Source organism: Musca domestica, unplaced genomic scaffold, assembly GCF_030504385.1.
Source record: "Musca domestica strain aabys unplaced genomic scaffold, Musca_domestica.polishedcontigs.V.1.1 20, whole genome shotgun sequence".
Lineage (NCBI taxonomy): Eukaryota > Metazoa > Arthropoda > Insecta > Diptera > Muscidae > Musca > Musca domestica.
In genome coordinates, this window is record NW_026712250.1 from 6,661,480 (window position 1) to 6,671,228 (window position 9,749).

Below are 9,749 nucleotides of genomic sequence, written 5' to 3' on the forward strand. Positions count from 1 at the left end.
AATGTCATAAAATGTGAATTTAAAAAAATATATATATTTTTAATGGACTACCCATAAATGTGGACTTTTTTCAAAAATATTCTTAAGAGGTCACACATAAACGTGGATTTTTTAAAAAAATATTTTTAAATGGTTATCCATAAACGTTATCCATATTTTAAAAATATTTCTAAGAGGTCAACCATAAACGTGTTTTTTAAATATTTTTAAGAGGTCGTCCATAAACGTGAATTTTTAAAAAAATATTTTAAAGAGGTCAAACATAAAAGTGGATTTTTTAAAAAATCATTTTCCTGGTCATCCATAAAAGTGGACTTTTTAAAGAAATATACTTAAAAGGTCACACATAAACGTGCACTTTAAAAAAAATAAGAGGTCATCCATAGACGTAGATTTTTTTTATTTTGAAGAGGTCATTCATGAAGCTGAATTTTTTTAAAAATATTTTTGAGAAGTCATCTAAAAACGTGGATTTTTTAAAAATATTTTTATACTTGATTTTAACCCTGGTTTTTTTAAAAAAAAATATTTTTAAGAGGTCATCCATAAACGTAGATCTGTTAAAAATACTTTTTCCAGGTCATCCATAAACGTGGATTTTTTCAAAATTTTATTTTTTATTTTTTTTATTTTTTTATTTTTATATTCTACCCATAAATGTGAATTTATATAAGCATGATCGTCCGTGTATTTATATAAGTATAGATTTAAAAAAAAAAATTGAGAGGTCACACATAAACCTCGATTTAAAAAAAAATATATTTTTAATGGGACAACCATAAACGTGGATTTAAAAAAAATATTTTTCCAGGTCAACCATAAACGTGTATTTTTTAATATTTTTATGAGTTCATCCATAAACGTGGATTTTTTAAATTTTCTATGAGGTCAAACATAAACGTGTATTTAAAAAAAATGTTTATGAGGTCAAACATAAACGTGTAATTAAAAAAAAATCGTGAGGTCAAACATAAACGTGTATTTAAAAAAAATTTCCAGGTCATCCATAAATGTGGATTTTTTTAAAAACAATTTTCCAGATCACCATAAACATGGAAAAAAAATAATAATAAGGTTACCCATAAACGTCGATTTTTTAAAAAATATTTTTAAGAGATCATCCATAAACGTGGATTTAAAAAAAATATTTTTAAGAGGTCATCCATAAACGTTAATCTGTTAAAAAAAATTTTTCCATGTCATCCATAAAAGTGGATTTTTTCAAATTAAATTTAGGTTATCCATAAACGTGGATTTAAAAAAAAAAATATTTTTAAGAGCTCATCCATTAACGTGGATTTTTAAAAAATATTTTTAAGAGCTCATCCATTAACGTGGATTTTTAAAAAATATTTTTAAGAGCTCATCCATTAACGTGGATTTTTAAAAAATATTTTTCCAGGCCATCCATAAACGTGTTTTTTTAACATTTTAAGAGGTCACACATAAACGTCGATTTTTTAAAAATATTTTTAAAAGGTTGCACATAAACGTCGATTTTTTTAAAAATATTTTTAATGGGTCATCCATAAGATAGATTAAAAGAAAAAAAATTTGAGAGGTCACACATAAACCTCGATTTAAAAAAATATATATTTTTAAGAGGTCATCTATAAACGTGGATTTATAAAAAAAATATTCTTTAGAGGTCACGCATAAACCTGGATTTTTTGAAAAATATTCTTAAGAAGTCACACATAAACCTGGATTTTTTAAAAAATATTTTTCCTGGTCATCCATAAACTTGGATTTTTTTTTTAAATATATTTTTCCAGGTCCATAAATGTGGATTTTTTTAAATTTTTAAGAAGTTATACGTAAACGTGAATTTATTTAAAAATATTTTTAAAAGGTCATCCATAAACATGGTCGTCCAGAAACGTGGATTTAAAAAAATATTTTTAAGAGGTCACAGATAAACGTGGATTTATTTAAAAATATTTTTAAAGGGCCATCCATAACATGGATTTTTTTAAATATTTTTAAGAGGTGCCACAAAAACGTTGGTCTGTTAAAAAAAATTTTTCCAGGTCATTCATAAACTTGGATTTTTTTTAAATATTTTAAGAGGTCCCACATAAACGTGGAATTTTTTAAAAATATTTTTAAGAGGCCATACATAAACGTTGATCTGTTAAAAAAAAATTTCAAGGTCATCCAAAAACGTGGATTTTTTAAAATATATTTTTCCAGAACATCCATAAACGTGGATTTTTTAAAAATATTTTTAAGAGGTCATGCATAAACGTTGATCTGTTAAAAAAAAAAAAATTTTTCCATGTCATCCATAGAGGTGGATTTTTTAATAAATATTTTTCCAAGTCATCTAAAAACGTGGATTTTTTAATAAATATGTTTCCAAATCATCTAACAACGTGGATTTTTTCAAAAAAAAAATTTAGGTCATCCATAAACATGGATTGTTTAAAAAAATGTTTTTAAGAGGTCCTCCATAAACGTGTTTTTTTTTTCAAAAATATTTTAAAATTGTGAATTTTTTGAAAAAAATATTTTTAACAAATTATCCATAAACGTGAATTTTTTAAAAAATATTCTTAAGAGGTCACACATAAACGTGGATTTTTTAAAAATATTTTTCCAGGTCATCAATAATTGTGGATTTAAAAAAAAAAATAAAGGTAATCCATAAATATGTTTTTTTTTTACTATAATAAAAATATATTCACATTTATGACCACTAGATGTCGCCTATTCAAATTTTGAACTACAAATTGCAGAAAACTTTTATATTTGCCCTAACTTTAGAATATTTCGGTTAGATTATGCAATATTTCCAAGAACACTACAGCATTATCCTATAAGGATAGCTACTCTAATAAAATTGGTAGTGACATTTAATTCCAATTTCTTTTAATTAAATAATTACGAGAATTCTGAAAATTATATTTTTTAAATTAAATTTTGTTTCAAAATTTCCTTTTGCTTCAAATTTCACAAAATCTCTCCTCTATGTCACTCAACATTTAATGCATTTCAGTTTCAGGCATGTCATGAAATTTATATGCTACCATCTGTCAGTTGGTCTGACTGTATGTCCGTGAGTCCCCCTGTCTTTCAGCCTGTCTGCCATAACCGTTAATAAATGAATTTCAAGTTTTATTCGAAACTAAAATAACATTGCGTTATTGATTTCTGCAGTGCTGCTCTCGCACTCTCTCACTGCCTCCCCACCCTACGGCTCCATTCAATTCATTTTTCGTTCAAATGAATTTGATAGCTCAGTTATGCTATACAGGATTGATGCCATAAGCGAATTAAGTTGGTGAGGATGTGAATGAAATATTTCTGAAATTATGAGTAGTTGTGGAGTGGCGGTGAAAAGAGGGGGGTGGGAATGAAACATGAATTTAACGAAACACAAAAAAATATTGATGTTCAATTAAGTGTACGAAATTTGGATAGTTTATTGAACAAAACTTTTCAGGTGACATAAATACCATGTGTATTAATGTGTGGGTTAGTGGTACACAAATCGCAGCTGCAATGACATTAAAATAGTAGAGGTCATCAAATTTCTGAAATTTAAAAAAAAAATTATATATATTTATATGTAATTAACAAATGTGGATTTGAAAGAAAGTGTTTTTATAGACCATCTTTGAACGATGATTTTTAAAGAAATATTTTTATGGGGAATCCAAAAGGTTGAGTCCAAAAAAATATTTTTGTAGGCCATAAATAAATGTGGATTTAAAAAAACATTAAGCGATGTCTTTACAAAAAAAAAAATATAAAGACCATCCACAAAAGTGGATTATATAAAAAATATTTTACCAGGTCACATATAAGCCTGGTTTAAAAAAAATATGGAACACCAATAAACTTTAATGTTTTTAAAAATAAATATTTTTTTATCTACCACACTAAATCTTATTTTCAAGTCATCTACAAACGTAGATTTTTAAAAAAATATTTTTCCAAGAAATCTATAAATGTAAATTTTTTAAAAAATATTTTTTTAAAGTCATCCATAAACATGAATTTTTTTAAAAATATTTTTCCAAGTCACGCATCCAAAAATGTGGATTTTTTTAAATATTTTTCCAAGTCATCCATAAACATTGATTTTTCAAAAATATTTTTCCAAGTCGTACATATACGTGGATTTTTCTAAAAATATTTTTCCAAGTCATCAATAAACGTGGATGTTTTAAAACTATTTTTCCCAAGTCATCAATAAACGTGGATGTTTTAAAAACTATTTTTCCCAAGTCATCTACAAACGTAGATTTTTTAAAAAATATTTTCCAAATCATCTATAAATTTGGATTTTTTAATAAATATTTTTTAAAGGTCATACATAAACATGGATTTTTTTAAAAAATCTAAGAGTTCATCCATAAAATAAAATTTTAATAAAATATTCCTGAGAGACTGTAGAGACGACGGGGATTTTTTAAAAAATATTTTTTATAAAGTGGTTCATAAACGTGGATTTTTTAAAAAATATTTTTTATAAAGAGATTCATAAACGTGGATTTTTTAAAAAAAAATATTTTTAAAAGGTCGTCCATAAAAATGTATTTTTTAAAAAATATTTTTAAAAGGTCACCCATACACATGGTTTTTTTTAAAAAATAGTCTTAAGACTCATCCATAAACGTGAATATTAAAAAATTAAGATATTAAAATTTAAGACATTAAAAAATATTTTTAAGACTCATCCATAAACGTGGATATTAAAAAAATATTCTTAAGGCTCATCCATAAACGTGGATTAAAAAAAAATATTTTTAAGACGTCATCCATAAACGGGGATATTTTTAAAAGGCCATCCATAAACACGGATTTTTTAAAAAAATATTTTTCCAAGTCACGCTTAAAAGTGGATTTCTTAACAAATATTTTTCCAAGTCAACCAAAAAATTTGGATTTTTTTTAAAATATTTTTAAGAGGTCTTCCATAAATGAGGATTTTTTTAAAAAATATTTTTAAAGTCCATCTAGAAACGTGGATTATTTAAAAATACTTTTAAGAGGTCACGCACAGACGTGGATTTTTAAAAAGGTATTTTTAAAAGACCATCCATAAACGTGAATTTTTTAAAAAATACTTTTTATATAGTGATTCATAAACGTGGATTTTTTAAAAATTATTTTTTATAAAGTGATTCATAAACGTGGATTTTTTAAAAAATATTTTTTATAAAGAGATTCATAAACGTGGATTTTTTAAAAAAAATACTTTTTATATAGTGATTCATAAACGTGGATTTTTTAAAAAATATTTTTATATAAGAGATTCATAAACGTGGATTTTTTAAAAAAAAATATTTTTAAAAGGTCATCCATACACATGGTTTTTTTAAAAAATAGTCTTAAGACTCATCCATAAACGTGGATATTAAAAAAATTAAGATATTAAGGTTCATCCATAAACGTGGATTTTTTTTAATAAATATTTTTAAGGCTCATCCATAAACGAGGATTTTTTAAAAAATATTTTAAGGCTCATCCATAAACGAGGATTTTTTAAAAAATATTTTAAGACTCGTCCATAAATGTGGATTTTTTTAAAAATATTTTTCCAAGTCATCATTTTTTATAAAGTCATACATAAATGTGGATTTTTAAAAAAAAAAATTCCAAGTCATCCATTAGCGTGGATTTTTTTAAAAACATTTTTCCAAGTCATCATTTTTTATAAAGTCATACATAAACGTGGATTTTTTAAAAACTAATTTTCAGGGGGATCCATAAACGTGGAATTTTTAAAAAATAGTTTTAAGAGGTTATCCATAAACGTGGATTTTTTAAAAAATAGTTTTAAGAGGTTATCCATAAACGTGGATTTTTTAAAAAATAGTTTTAAGAGGTTATCCATAAACGTGGATTTTTTAAAAAATAGTTTTAAGAGGTTATCCATAAACGTGGATTTTTTAAAAAATAGTTTTAAGAGGTTATCCATAAAAGTGGATTTTTTAAAAAATAGTTTTAAGAGGTTATCCATAAAAGTGGATTTTTTAAAAAATAGTTTTAAGAGGTTATCCATAAACGTGGATTTTTTAAAAAAATATTTTTCCAAGTCAGGATTTCTTAAAGAATATTTTTAAGAGGTTATCCATAAACGTGGATTTAAAAAAAAATTCAAAGTCAGGCATAGAAGTGGATTTCTTAAAAAATATTTTTATAAAGTCATCCATAAACGTAGATTTTTTAAAAAATATTTTAATAAAGTCTTCCATAAAACATGGATTTTTAATAAAATACTTTTAAAAGGTCATCCATAAACGTGGATTTAAAAAAAATATATTTTTAGAGGTCATCCATGAACGCGGATTTTTTAAAAAATAGTTTTAAGAGGTCTTCCATAAATGTGGATTTATTAAAAAATGTTTTTATAAAGTCATCCATAAACGTAGATTTTTAAAAAAATATTTTTATAAAGTCATCCTTAAACGTGGATTTAAAAACAATATTTTATAAAGTCATCCATAAACGTAGATTTTTTAAAAAAATATTTTTCCAAGTCAGGCATAGAAGTGGATTTCTTAAAAAATATTTTTAAAAGGTCAGCCATAAACGTGGATAAAAACAAATATTTTTCAGAGGTCATCTATTATCTCCTATGTCCCCTCCATCAATTCCAAATCATCCATCAACGAATTCGAATTTTATCATTCACCTGTCATTGGTGTTAATGAGACAATCGACCCGAAAGAAAGTGGAAACAATAACAAAACAAAAATCAACACCGACAATTGATTTCAACGGATCTGAAGTATCAGTGATTAAAGGTAAACAAAAGAAGACCCCCTATCCTCCACTCCCTGATAATCAGGGGAGACAATTTCAAAAGAAAACAAGTTAAATGGAAATTAATGTCAAGACCCAAACATACAACAACACAAAGCAACAAACAATGAATGGAAAATCAAGGAGTAAAAAAAACAAAACCCAAGTAACAAAAAGTGACAAGAAACGAAAGAAAGTAAAACAAGCGAAATGAAAACACCAAAGTGATGCGTTTTCATGACATTTTCATTGTTTTTCCACTTTACGCGACCATTAATGTTACGCAATTTCAAGTTTTTTTTTTTTTTTTTTTTTTTTTTGAATAAAAAAATTCGAAAACAACAACAACAGGTTATTTTAGGTCAGGTTTGCATTAATAGATTTTGTCGGACACCATCAGGAAGCCAAGCAAAGAAGAAGTGGTAGAAAAAAAAAACAAAACCAGTACCGGATAATGAAATACCATAAAAATGCGTGCAAAAACAAAAAACAAACCAGGAAGTGTTTTGAAAATGCTGGTGATAATGAAATGAATTTGAGCGGAAAAATGGAAGACCTAATAAAGGGCTTCCATATAAAAAAGTCTCAATTGTTCTACAAAATAAATGTTATCTAAATTTAAATCCGAAAAATAAAATTTTTTAAAAATGTTCTTCACTGTTCTACAGAACCAACCGGACCTTCAAAAACTGCCTACAATTTTTTAGAAGATTCCTGAAAACATCTTGTTTTGAGAAAATCCTGTTTGTTGGTCTCAAGGTCCCTTGGAAAAATTGTTTGAAACCGGTCCTTGAAAAATAAATGTTTGAAAAAATCCACATTTATTCACAACTGGTCCTTGAAACATAAATTTTTAAAAAAAATCCGCATATATTGATCAACAGGTCCTCGAAAAACGTCACGATTATTGGTCATCAGTTCGTTGAAAAAAATTTCTTAAAAAATCGCTCTTATTGGTCAACAGGTGCTTGAAAAAATACATTAAGAATTCACATGTATTAGTCTCCGGGTCCTTAAGAACAATTCTTTAAAAATCCACGTTAATTAGTCTTCGGGTCCTTGAGAAAATTTCTTTAAAATTCACGTTTCTTGGTCCACAGGTCCTTAATAATAATTCTTCAAAAATTAACGTATATTGGTCAACAGGTCCTTGAGAAAACTCCTTTAAAAATCTACGTTTATTGGTCAATAGGTCCTTGAAAAAAATATTAAAAAAAATATGCTTATTGGTCACCAGGTCCTTGAAGAAATTCTTTAAAAATCCACGCGTATAAGTCTTCGGGTCCTTAAGAATTCTGTAAAAATCTACGTTTGTTAGTCAATAGGTCCTTGAGAAATTTTCTAGGTCCTTGGGAAATTTTCTTTTTTCCACATTTGGTCCATTAAAAATCCATGTTTGTCCTTTAAAAAATTTACGTTTGATCCTTTAAAATATTCTTGACGTTTATTGGTCAACATATTCTTGAAAAAAATCGTTAAAAATTAAAGTTCATTGGTCAAAAGGTCCTTCAGAAAAATGCTTTAGAAATCCACGTTTATTGGTCTGAAGTTCCATAAAAAACTTTAAAAATCTACGTTTGATGGTCTGATGGTCCTTGAAAATATCTCTAAATACCTCAATGTCTTACGATCTATTGGTCCTTCAAAAATTCTTTAATTTCTTTCTTTCACGTTTTCTGATCTGATAACCCTTCAAAAAATCTTTAAAAAGTCCACGTTTCTGATACTCCTTCAAAAAAAATCCTTAAAAAGTCTACGTTTTCTGATCTGATAGTCCTTCAAAAAAAATTTTAGAAAGTCAACGTTTTCTGGTTAAAACAATTCTCTCCAAAGAAAAATTATTTAAAAAATCCAAATCTGATAGTCCTCCAAACAAATCTCTCCACGTCTTAACGATATAATCCGTCAAAAAAAAAAAAAAAAAAACTTTAAAAGTCCACGTTTACTCTTGAAAAATTTCTTTAAAAAAACGAAGTTTAGTCCTTGAAAAAATCCACGTTTAGTCGTTCAATAAATTAATTTAAAACTAAAAAAATTAATTTAAAAATCATTTTCAAATCCTTTGAAAATTTCTCCAAAAAAGACACATTTAGTCAGTCAAAAATCAACTTTTAGTCCTTTAAAAAATTTGTTAAAAAAAATCCACTTTTAGTCCTTGAAACAAAAATTCAATAAAAATCCACGTTCAGTCCTTGAAACAAAAAAAATTTAAAAAAATCATAAAAAATCCACGTTTGGTTCTTTAAAAAAATTTTCAAAAATCCACTTTTGGTCCTTGTAAAAAATTCTTTAAAAAATCCACGTCTGATGTTCCTTGAAAAAATCCACGTTTAGTCTTTTAAACAAATTTTTTAAAAAATCCACGTTTAGTCTTTTAAACAAATTTTTTAAAAATCCACGTATGACGGTCCTTGAAAAAAACTTCCAAATCCAAACGTGGATTTGGTCCTTCAGAAAATAATTCAAAATCTGATAGTCCTTGAAAAAAATTCATTTAAAAAAATCCACGTTTGGTCCTTGAAAAAAAATTCATTAAAAAATCCACGTTTGGTCCTTGAAAAAAAATTATTAAAAAAAATCCACGTTTGGTCCTTGAAAAAAATTCTTTAAAAAATCCACGTCTGATTGTCCTTGAAAAAAATTCTTTAAAAAATCCACGTCTGATCCTTTAAAAAATCTTAAAAAAATCCACGTTTGATCCTTTAAAAAATCTTAAAAAAATCCACGTTTGGTCCTTCAACAAAATTCTTTAAAAAATCCACGTTTGGTCCTTGAAAAAAAAATTTAAAAAAATCCACGTTTGGTCCTTGAAAAAAAAATTCTTTAAAAAATCCACGTTTGGTCCTTGAAAAAAAAATTCTTCAAAAAAAATGACGTTTAGTCCCTGAAAAAAAAAATCTTTAAAAAATACACGTCTGATGGTTCTACAAAAAAATTTTAAAAAATCCACGTCTGATGGTTCTACAAAAAAATTTTAAAAAATCCACGTCTGA